At 44.0% G+C, this 12,266-nt stretch overlaps 1 protein-coding gene across 2 annotated transcripts in view; it reads right to left on the bottom strand.

Annotated features, from left to right (window-relative positions):
* The window catches only part of TMOD3 (tropomodulin 3), a 79,959-nt gene extending 71,479 nt beyond the window's left edge, over positions 1-8,480 (bottom strand). Inside the window, exon 1 of one of the 2 annotated variants that reach the window (XM_015142196.3) lies at positions 8,310-8,480. The gene's annotated coding sequence lies outside the window, so the exon portion shown is untranslated. The remainder of the gene's footprint in view (positions 1-8,309) is intronic. The other variant, NM_001266419.1, reaches the window with a different exon arrangement.
* Between the last annotated feature and the right edge of the window lie 3,786 nt (positions 8,481-12,266).

The raw sequence follows: 12,266 nt of genomic DNA, 5'->3' as shown, positions 1-12,266 counted from the left end.
GAACATACCAAAAAAGAGAAGGTATAGTCACTTCCTTCTGACATCAAAATAAGCATGTTTTGAGATGAACAACCCCAAACCTCCTTGTGTGTGGGAACCCACACCTTACTCCAGTCCCTGTGAAATATACAGCCAAAGCAACAACATAACAATGTCCCATTTTTCACAGCTGTTTGGTACAGGGGTCACCACCCTCAATCTAACCAGGAAGGACCAAATTCAATTCTTCTCCAGGAATCGGCAAAGCTGGGAGACAAAACTCAAGTTGAGACATAAGGTTATCACCAAGTCTGGAGACACTACCATAACAAGCCAGTCACCTTGAAGCTGAAGCTAAGGGGAAAGCACAGGTCAGTCTGTAGGGAAGAGAATGAAGCAGGGCTGGGGCTAGAGGGAAGAAAGAAAGGAGAGGCACCTGCCTCAGGCACAAGACTTAACAGGGTGCAAAAAGCTCAGCAATCAAGATAAATTACATAGTAATGCATACTACTTTTTTAAAATCAAAATTAATGTCCTAAAATGGAGCAGAGGTACAGAAAGAAGCCCAAGAGAGCCCCACAAGCAGAGAGAGGACAGAGACTTTCAAAGTGCCTGCTCTGGGTTCCAGCTGTAGGTCATTTCAGGGACCTCAGCGGCCTTACTATAGTAACGCACTACAACTCCCAGCTCTGCCACCATACCATCTAGCAAGCTAGCTAAAGTCGGTTTGTGTTCCCTGAGACCTAAACACCTTGACTAATATACTCTATTTGGGAAAATGAGACATGCACATAAAGTGCTTTTTTTTTTTTCCCCAAGAAAATATATAATTAACTGCCAAAAGAATGGTACTAGCTATTAGTGTACAGAAATTCAGAGATCACTGTGGGTGGTCAGGGAGGGACAGAATTAGCTAGACAGAGAGGGGTGGAGAAGTATATACTAAGCAAAGAGATCAAAGCACAGGCTGAAAAAGCTTGGGGCTGGGAGGGAAGCCAGGGCAAGAAGAAGTAAAGGGAAAGGAGCAATCTTCACACACCCTGTGTCACACAGAAGTAAGTACGCCTCCATGCTCTTCCGCCTGCAGCCCTTACATCACACGGTTCATTACACAGGAAATGTCCTTTTGCACTCTTTCTCATGTTCAAATCCTTTCACATCTTTCAGGGACCAGTTCAAATAACATTTCTGCAGAGGCTCCCCTTGTGTGCTAGACCAGATTCAGGCAGTGAGAGAAGAAAAGAGGAAACAGTTTCTTCTGAGGTAGGAGGGAAGGTTAAGGGGCTTAAAGCAGTGGCAGCTATTCTCTGGTGGAGGGCACACTATATCACTTGGAATGTTGGCCAATGTCTAAGGAAAGCAGAAAGTGAGATGACTTGACAAGGAATAATAATGGGGGTTCAAGAAAAGTGGCAGAGGAGAGGCAAGCATAGAGGGTGTGCTGAAGACTACCAGAAGAGCCCACCTGCACCAAAAGCCTTGCAGAGGTGAAATCCTACACATCTCCCTTGGTCCATTTCTGTGTAGGGTTCTGTAATTTTTCTCCAAGAAACTAAATCTTGGGGACAACAGCAGAAAAACAAAACGGGGGGGAAATATATGGTAACTAGCCCTGGATCAATCTCAGTCAAGTCCCAATCTGGAAGAGGAGCATAAAAATTTTATTTTTAAGATCAGGGTCCATGCTTAAGAAACCGATAATATAAGCACAACTAAAATGCAAAGTAGCTCAGCTGATAAGCTAAGATGTCAAGTCAATCTAATGGAGAAAAACAAACAAACAAAAAAGAGGTTTGTTTTGTTTTGTCTTGAGACAGGGTCTTACTCTGTCATTCAGGCTGGAGTACAGTGGCACGATAACAGCTCACTGCAGGCTCCACCTCCCTCAGATGATCTGCCTGCCTCAGCCCCCCAGGCAGCTGGGACTATAGGTGCATGCCAGTACTCCTGGCTAATTTTTGTATTTTTAGTAGAAATGGAGTTTTGTCATGTTGCCCAGGCTGGTCTCAAACTCCTAGGCTCAAATGATCTGCCTGCCTTGGTCTCCCAAAGTGCTGGGATTACAGGTGTGAGCCACCACTCCTGGCCGAGAAAGGAAAGTTTTTCTTAAACCTATGTTTAAAGTTTTCTTTTTTTTTTTTTGGAGACGGAGTCTTGCTCTGTCGCCCAGGCTGGAATGCAGTGGCCGGATCTCAGCTCACTGCAAGCTCCGCCTCCTGGGTTTACGCCATTCTCCTGCCTCAGCCTCCCAAGTAGCTGGGACTACAGACGCCCGCCACCTCGCCCAGCTAGTTTTTTGTATTTTTTAGTAAAGACAGGGTTTCACCGTGTTAGCCAGGATGGTCTCAATCTCCTGACCTTGTGATCCGCCCGTCTCGGCCTCCCAAAGTGCTGGGATTACAGGCGTGAGCCTCCGCGCCCAGCCTAAAGTTTTCTTAAACCTATGTCGCTGGAACAACTGGATATCCAGGGGGAAAATGAACCCAAACCCCTATTTAATTATAACACAATAATAATTACTTTGAGATCAATCACAGACCCAAATGAAAAACTTAGAAAAATAAAGCTTCTAGAAGAAAAAGCTTTCTTCGCAATCCTGGGCACAGGTAAAAATTTATTGGTCAGGACAAAAAACACTAGCCATAATACAAAAAATTGATAAAACAGACTATAAAAATTAAAAATTTCTGCTCATCACAATATCATTGAGGAAGTAGACAAGGGACAGACTGTGTAAAAAAAAAAAAAATGCCAACACATCTATCTACATACATGACAAAGAACTTATACCTTGAATATATAAAGAGCTCCTACAAACAATAAAAAGATGAATGACCCAATGAAAGACTAGGTAAGACTTGAACAAACAATTCACAAAAAAAGATGCTGCATAGCCAATTAACGTATGATAAAGCACTCAACATTCTTAATCATTAGAAAAATGTAAATTAAAACCATAATGAGGTACAACCATACATCCTGTACTATGACTAACAATGAAAAGGCTGACAACACTAAACATTGGCAACACTAGGCCGGGCGCGGTGGCTCAAGCCTGTAATCCCAGCACTTTGGGAGGCCGAGACGGGCGGATCATGAGGTCAGGAGATCGAGACCATCCTGGCTGACACGGTGAAACCCCGTCTCTACTAAAAAAAAATACAAAAAACTAGCCGGGCGTGGTGGCGGCGCCTGTAGTCCCAGATACTCGGGAGACTGAGGCAGGAGAATGGCGTGAACCCGGGATGTGGAGCTTGCAGTGAGCCGAGATCTGGCCACTGCACTCCAGCCTGGGCGGCAGAGCGAGACTCCGTCTCAAAAAAAAAAAAAAAAAAAAAAAAAAAAAACATTGGCAACACTAAAAATATGGAGGAAGTAGAACTCCTGTGTATAAATCACTTTGGAGAACTGTTTGACAGATTTTTTGTTGTTGTTGTTGTGACAGAGTCTCGCTTTGTCGCCCAGGCTGGAGTGCAGTGGCCGGATCTCAGCTCACTGCAAACTCCGCCTCCCGGGTTCCCGACATTCTCCTGCCTCAGCCTCCCGAGTAGCTGGGACTACAGACGCCCGCCACCTCGCCCGGCTAGGTTTTTGTATTTTTTAGTAGAGACGGGGTTTCACCGTGTTAGCCAGGATGGTCTCGATCTCCTGACCTCGTGATCCGCCCGTCTCGGCCTCCCAAAGTGCTGGGATTACAGGCTTGAGCCACCGTGCCCGGCCGCAGATTTTTAATAAAGTTAAACATACACATACCATATGACTCAATAACTCCACTCCTAGGTATTTATCAAGAAACTTGTAGGCCGGGTACAGTGGCTCACGCCTGTAATCTCACCACTTTGGGAGGCCAAGGCGGGTGGATCACGAGGTCAGGAGATCGAGACCATCCTGGCTAACACAGTGAAACCCCGTCTCTACCAAAAAAATAGAAAAAATTAGCCGGGTGTGGTGGCGGGTGCCTGTGGTCCCAGCTACTTGAAGCAGAAGAATGGCCTCAACCTGGGAGGCGGAGGTTGCAGTGAGCCGAGATCGCGCCACTGCACTCCAGCCTGGGCGACAGAGAAAGACTCCGTCTCCAAAAAAAAAAAAAAAAAGAAAGAAAAGAAAAAGAAACTTGTAAAAGAATGTTCATAACAACTTTATTCCAAATATCCATCAAGGAGAAAACATAAATTGGCATATATTCGTACAATGGAATACTATTCAACAACTTAAAAGGACAAACCACTAATACTTGCCAACAACATAGATGAATCTTTCTTACATGAAAGAAACCAAACACAAAAAAGCACATGCTGTATGACTCCATTTATGTGAAGTCCAAGACCAGTCAAAAAAACTCTGTAGTGTGAGAAATCTATGGAGTGAGGAAGTGATTGCCTTTGGAGGAAGGTGGGTGAGGGAACTTTCTGGGGTGACTTAAAAAAAATGTTTTCTGGCCGGGCGCAGTGGCTCACGCCTGTAATCCTAGCACTTTGGGAGGCCGAGGCAGGTGGATCACGAGGTCAGGAGATCGAGACCATCCTGGCTAACAGCGTGAAATCCCGTCTCTACTAAAAATACAAAAAAATTAGCCAGGTGTGGTGGCGTGCGCCTGTAGTCCCAGCTACTCGGGAGGTTGAGGCAGGAGAATGGCGTGAACCCGGGAGGCAGAGCTTGCAGTGAGCCGAGATCACGCCACTGCACTCCAGCCTGGGCTACAAAGACAGACTGTCTCAAAAAAAAAAAAAAAAAAGTTTTCTATCTTATTTTAGTAGAATTTACAGTGTAGAAAATTGTCAGAACTCCTTGAACTAGATATCATGTGCATTTTATTGAATGTCAATTACACATCAATAAAATACAAAGTAGCATTCTGCCTCAAGATACACACTAACAATTTTGTTTCAAATGAAACTCCTCAAGACTACACAAATGCATTTTCAGTTACACAGCATTTTCAATCATGAGACATTCTGATTTATTCACACTTCTATTCTTTCATCATTGTAAATAAGCTAATGGATTACAGACACATATAGATACAAGAATGTAAGTTCACATATATAATTTTTTATAAACACCAAATTAAATTTGATTGTTTACAATTTAAACAAGAACTTAATGGACCAGTTATAGGCCCAGTAGAATTTTCTATTGTCTATACCATTTTTCTCTCCATATATTTGTGATTTTAAAGGATCTGACATAAAACTGCATGTAAATCAAATGTCAGCAAGGACTATTTAGCCATACAAACTAGAGAATAATGCCCTCCTCATCTAGTCTAATCAAGAGAGCTCACACATATTAAATTTAAGAGCAACTGAAAAGCGTGAAGAATAGTTTGCCAGCTATAACACAGCCTAAATATCAGTATACATCAGACTGACACCAGAAAACCTTACTAAAAGTCTTTTTTCCCTCTACTGTTTACTGGATCCTCCTCTTTATCTTTCTCTCTCCCTCTATCCAGGTATATTTTTATCCCCACAGCCTCTCATCCTCCCTATGATATTGCTCAGATCTAACTGATTTTCTCTTTTGTTTTAGTTTTTGAGACAGGGTCTTGCTATGTTGCCCAGGCTGTCCTGGAACTCTTGGACTCAAGTGATACTCCTGCCTCAACCTCCCAATTGGCTGGTACTACAGAAGTGTGCCACCACATCCGGTTCTAATTATGTTCATGTTTCTGGCTCATCTAAGGTTCCAAATAAAATAAATTTACAGAATTGCACTATATGTAGATATATGTCACATACACTCAAACAGTATAGACAGTATAGCCTGGGGAAAGCGATGACCAGTGAATGGAAAAAAATATTGACTTTATTTGTTCCCCACTCCTACAACTGGAAAAGATCTCTCCTAAATATCTACTACCTTTTTACTCCCTAGAGGTGGCTCTTACAAGTGCTGTGGACCACACATAAGTACATCTGCCTAATCCCAAAGAGAATAAGGTCCTAGACAGGAACCATGTCATTCATATTTTTATATATATATAATTTTTTTTTCTTTTTTTAGAGACAGGGTCTTACTCTGTCACACAGGCTGGAGTGCAGTGGCACAATCATTGTGTCTCACTGTAATCTCAAACTCCTGGGCTCAAGCAATCCTCCTGCCTCAGCCTCCTGAGTAGCCAGGACTACAAGCATCACCACTACACCCAGCTAATTTATTTTATTTTGTAGAGACAGGGTCTTGCTATGTTGCCCAGACTGGTTTCAAACACCTGGGTTCAAGCAATCCTCCCACCTTGGCCTCCCAAAGTGCTAGGATTACAGGTGTGAGCCACCAAGCCCGGCCCTGGCCTCATGTCTTACACATAGTCACCAAGAGCCTAAAACACTACTTTGTACAGAATGGGGCAAGACACATACTTGAATTCATGAACTGCCAAATTAATGTGAGTGAAAACAAGGAAGGAAGAGGAGGAGAGAAAAAAAAAAAAGCAAAGAGAAAAAAGACAAACTAGCAAAGGAAAGGAAAAGGAAAGAAAGAGAAAAACTTATGAAGACAATTGTTCTTGTTAGAGTTAATAGGATTACAGTATTTTAAAAAACCGAGAGTTGAAAAAGCCATCAATTATGTATCTAATATCAGTTATCAGTATCAGTATTTAAATTGCCATTAAAAACACCTTAAAATATCTCTAAAATTACCTCCCCACACTTGACATTCAAAGTGTGGTCTCTGACAGCATTACCTATCAGACATACAGACTTTGGGCTCTACTTCAAGCTTACAATATCCTGAGTGAATTACGCATGTTAAAGTTTGAAAAGACTGCCCTCCACCATTCAGGGCCTTTCTGTCATACCAAACCTGTTTTGTTTCAATGGGCCAGTAATTACGAACGAAAAATCTTTGAATGGGATTTGACCTGTACGTATTTAACTTCAGATGAAGTTATTAATTACAGTGTAGGTTAGCATATTGGATATACCACAAAATTTAGGAATTAGTCATAAAAAAATACATGATGAAATAAAATTGAGCAGTAGGTCTACAGCATTCTCAAGAACTCATGTTTGCTCTTTCTCATGGCTAGCATAGGGCTTGGAATTCATATGGCCAGTGTTTCCTGAATGAGTAAAATAAATGAACTTTTAAAAACCAGAGATATTTAGGGGCAGAATAATCTTGGGGGTCATCTGGTCCAACAACCTAATTTTAAAGATTAGCAAACTAGAATTTCTGCGAGTTGCAAAAGCAAAGAAAGCTCAAAGAGCTAAAATATATTTGGACATTTTAATTAGTTTTGTTCCTTTCGTAGGAATGTGTAAGAAAGGGGACTGTAATATTATAACTGCTGACTCTTACAGGTGAAAAGGTGCCTAGGAAGAAGAAACTAGCAAGAGTAAATGAGCCTTGGTAAAGCTATTTTTCCAAGCCTAATATATTTTTGACGGGCCAATTAATTAATCAATTTAATCTGCCAAAAAAATTAATCTGAAAGTTTCTCAGAAAAGGACACATGAGTTGCATGAAAATGTTACAAACCAAGGAAAACTGCACATAACTAACTTAAATCTCCACAGGCTTATTTCCTGTTGAAGTATGGCCTCCTGGGGTAAGTTTTACTGCAGTGTTCATTGCCAGATGACTTTTGGTTTTAACAGAGGCCAAGGGCAAGTTGGAAATGCGATTCTTAACTAAACATTAAAAAGAAAGAAAGAAACTGGCTGTTTCCCATTTCTGTTTGCAATCAGAATGCAGGCTTGCGGAGGAAACACACCACCCGCTGCAAGCAAAAATATAACGACCCAGTCACGTCCTCAAAACAAACTAACACACAAACTTCCCAGCCGGATCCAGCTGTGCTGCCTGGGAGCTAGGAACTTAATTCTAAGAGCAGACAGATCAAATCGGTGAATGCAAGGGCAGCCACATTTCAATCACAAAAAGGGTGTGCCCTAAGTTTTGGCTCCCCTACTCCGCCGCCCCAACTTTTAAAAAGCCGAAGCCTTTGAAGGAGGCTTGGTGCTATCGTGTCCCGGCGATGCTGGGTGGGGTGCAGGGAGCCAGCTTGGCCGCGGCTCCGCGGGAGGGGAGGGGGCCGGTCCTGAACCCGGGCGCCCGGGCCGCGGGTGATTCACCGGGAACGCCGGGTTCGCGCGCCTCGACCGGCCGGCGACGCCCAGCGCGCCCCACGCCCCCGGCCCGGGCCGTTCGCGGAGAAGCAGCCCCCGTGTGCCCCCGCTCCCCTAGACGGACCCGTCGGGAAGGAGCCGGGAGTCGGGCTGCGGGCGGGCAGCAAGCTCTCCCTCCTCAGCCACCATGGCCGGTGCGACTCCCCAGCCCGCGCCCGCAGACGGACTTCCTGGAAAGCACCGGGCTGGGCTTACCTGACTGGCGCCCGCAGGGGCCGCCGACTTCTTCACAGATCCACGGAAACTGCCGGCCGCAAGCCTAGGCTCGGTTCCCAGCACCCGCCCGTGCGCCCGCGTCGGCCTCCCAAGGAGTTGCCTGACCCACCCGCCAGCAGCTCCCTCACTCGACCGCCCTGTCGGTGCGGCGGGTTCCTCCTCCGCCTCCGACGCGCGTGCGCACTCCCATGCCGCAGGGTATCCTGGGAGTTGTAGTTCCAGCGAGGAGGGCGAGGCTCAGCGCGGACTCCGGTCTTTACAATGGACAGAACGTAGGAAGGGGACTGCGAATACCAACCCTTATCCCAGTCTAAGACAATGTTCTCTACCCGTGGAAGTACCTACTGTGGACTCCCCCGAAGCTGGAAATAGTATCTAGAGGCTCTTCGGTATAGATTTCCTTTTTACTTTGACCTTTTGTAAAGAAGCACACACGGCAGGGCTTGCACTGTAGTCTTGGTTGTTAATGGGAGGACATGACATTGAGCCCTTTAAACTGGCCATGACAGAGTTATAGAAAAGTAAAGGAATAAAATCTAAAGCCCAAGAGAGGCATAAATCATGCGAATGTCACCTCCAGGGTGTGGTGACCCTAGTGGTTTTCTTAGGTATGCAACCAGGGATGATGTAGCTATTCCAGGGCAGTTTCTGCCCATCCTATCGTCCCGTTCCATCTTCAAGCTCTGCACCAGGCGGTGGGGCTGGCTGCTGTAGTGGGAGAAAAAACAGAAGTGGCTGCTCAAGGGAGGGATTGGGGCAGATGGGTAGTCTAGAGGGAAGAGGAAGAGTATGGGAATCTCTCAGAGGACTGTTTGACAGTGGCCTATGTAATGGCTACCTTTTGTGCGAGACTCTGTGGAGAGAGAACTGCGACATTTTACCATTTATTCATTTAGTCACTTACTGGGAATTTTCCTGGCCTGCTCTTCAGGAGCAGACCATCCCCAGGAGTAATGCTAAACTTCGACACAACCTTTCAAAAATGTAGCCAAAGAAGTGGACTGACGTGCCTGCTTGAGGTACATTCCAGCTACACCCAGTATGCGAGCCACTTAATGGTTTAAACCTCTCCTGGCATCTACTTCTTCCCCTCAGAGAAGGGAGCACCCTAGGTTAGATAAACATCCTGGAATTTCATGCAACTGGCACCCACTAATGTCAGCAATGGAGATCACTGATGGTTTGGGTTTTTAAGGAAAAAAAAACTTTTTTTTTTCTTTTTCTTCTAAGACAGTCTTGTTCTGTCGCCCAGGCTAAAGTGTAGTGGCACGATCTTGGCTCACTGCAACCTTTGCCTCCCGGGTTTAAGTGATTCTCTTGCCTCAGCCTCCCGAGTAGCTGGGATTACAGGCACGCACCACCATGCCCGGCTAATTTTTGTACGCTTAGTAGAGACGAGATTTCACCATGTTGGCCATTCTGGTCTCGAACTCTTGACCTCGTGATCTGCCCACATTGGCCTTCCAAAGCGCTGGGATTACAGGTGTGAGCCACCGCGCCTGACCAGGAAAAAACCCTTCTCAATTGCAAATATTTAGAGGACAGTCAAAACTCAGTGTTGTGGCCATTGCATTTTATTTTCTATACCATCTTTAGGTCAATCTCTTGGAGATAACAGCTTTCTGAGTGCAATTTCCTACATAATTCAGGTTGATATGAATGTTTATACTTATAATACATACCAATCACTGGGCCAGCACTTCATTTGTAATATCTCATCTAATCCTCAAAACTCTATAAAGAATAAACTGGCATCCTCTATTTCTATAGATAAGAAAATGAAGACTCAGAAAAGTTAAGTAATTTGTATAAGGTCCCACAGCCAGTAATTGGAGATCCAGAGATGAGACACAGTTCTCTTGAGTCAAGTTCTAATGTGCTTTCCACTGCTGATCAGACTGATGTGTCTCCTAAATCTCATCAATTTTTTTTTTTTTTTGAGACAGTCTCATTCTGTCACCCAGGCTGTAGTGCAGTGGTGCTATCATGGCTTGCTGCAGCCTTGACCTCCTGGGCTCAAGCAATCCTCCAACCTCAGCCTCCTGAGTAGCCTAAGCAGCTGGGACTACAGGCGTATGCCACCACACCCAGCTAAATTTTTTTTCATTTATTTTTTGTAGAGACAGGGTCTCCCTATGTTGCCCAGGCTGGTCTTGAACTCCTGGGCTCAAGGGATCCTCCCACCATGGCATCCCAAAGTATTGAAATTATAGACATGCAACACCATACCCAGCTGATATGGTTTAAGAAGGACTTTCCTCTGCAATATGGCTTCTTTTGCTTTGGTCAGAGAGGTTTTTAAATTCAGTGTCTGACTGACTTAATCTATTACACTTTTCCTCTCTCACCTTCCTATATAGGCTGCTAGGCAAATATTAAATATATTTTCTTTTAGCTATTCATTTCAAATTTTTCCTATCAAATGTATACATCTTATTTTAGTTCCTTTTTCTAAAATAATGCAAAATTTAATGGTGGATTTTTTCCTTTTTTCAGGCATACATTATCATATTTTAATCACAAAACTTATAAACATGAATCTCTTAAATCTGTGTACATTAAAAACCACATATGGGGCCAGAGATGTTAAGAATAGTACCTTAGTATTGGATAGCACTAAAGAGGTAGAACCTTCCACACTTCTTCCACTCCTTTGCTCTAACACATTTTCTATATTAGCAGTCGGAATGACTTTTTTTTTTTTTTTTTTTTTTTTTTGAGACGGAGTCTCTCTCTGTCGCCCAGGCTGAAGTGCAGTGGCGTGATCTCTGCTCACTGCAACCTCTGCCTCCCGGGTTCAAGCAATTCTGCCTGCCTCAGCCTCCCTAGCAGTTGAGATTACAGCACCCCCCCCCCGCCATCACCACACCTGGCTAATTTTTTCTATTTTTTAGTAGAGACGGGGTTTCGCCGTGTTGGCTAGGTTGGTCTTGAACACCTGACCTCAGGTGATCTGCCCACTTTGGTCTCCCAAAGTACTGAGATTACACGCGTTAGCCACCACTCCCAGCCCAGAATGATCTTTTAAAAACAAATCAGATCATGTCGCCGTCTTGCTCCAAACCATTCATGGCTTCCATCACATTTAGAATAAAATCCAGAATTAACACCTCTACAAATCTGTATATGATTATTTTGTTTCCTACCACATATTCTCTCTGACTCTGCTGTAGTCATACTGGCCTCCCTGAGGTTTCTTAATCCTGCCCAGTTTCTCCCCATCTCAGAGTCTTTATGCTACGCAGGAGAATGATTTTCCTCCCAGATGCTTCTAGCTCATACCCTCATTTTAATGAAGGTTCTGCTCAAATGTCACTTCCGAAAGGTTTCCTCTTATCACCTTACCCAGTCATTCTCTCCTTTTTTTACTTGTCACCATAGCACTTTTACCACATAACATCATATTGCTTGTTTTCTTAGTGGAAGCCCCAAGAAGCTTTGCTTTGTTTACTCCTCCATCCCTAGCATCTACAATACTGCTGGCACCCAGAAAGTATTCAATAAATATTTGTAAATAAATGAATGTTGCATTCTTCCCCCTCTCTCCTGCTCTTCTCTCGGGACACAGAACCAGAAGATTCACCTGTGAATGCCAGCCAGTGACCTGGTTTGGATTTAAACACTAGCTGCAAGAGGGTTGACTACACAGGAGAATAAGATCCTGTGAAAGTCCTGAAATAGAGACAGAGTTCTCTTTTAAAAAGACATAATTTAGGGTTGCCACTATTCGCTTATAGTTGGAAACATAATTTTTGGAGGAAAGCAAACAGGAAAAGCCTGGAAATTATATTTACATAAATAAGTGAAAAGGTAAGTCCACTAAATGCCTGTGGTAGATTGAAATACTGTTACCAAATATTTGCTCTCCTTTAGAGGAATAGACAGGCTTGCCCACTACTATGTGACTTCCAGTGCTGCCCCGTAGGCATTCCAGGC

The sequence above is a fragment of the Macaca mulatta genome, chromosome 7 (genome assembly GCF_049350105.2).
Source record: "Macaca mulatta isolate MMU2019108-1 chromosome 7, T2T-MMU8v2.0, whole genome shotgun sequence".
NCBI classification, from domain to species: Eukaryota; Metazoa; Chordata; class Mammalia; order Primates; family Cercopithecidae; genus Macaca; species Macaca mulatta.
This window is presented reverse-complemented; position numbering and strand designations above follow the sequence as displayed.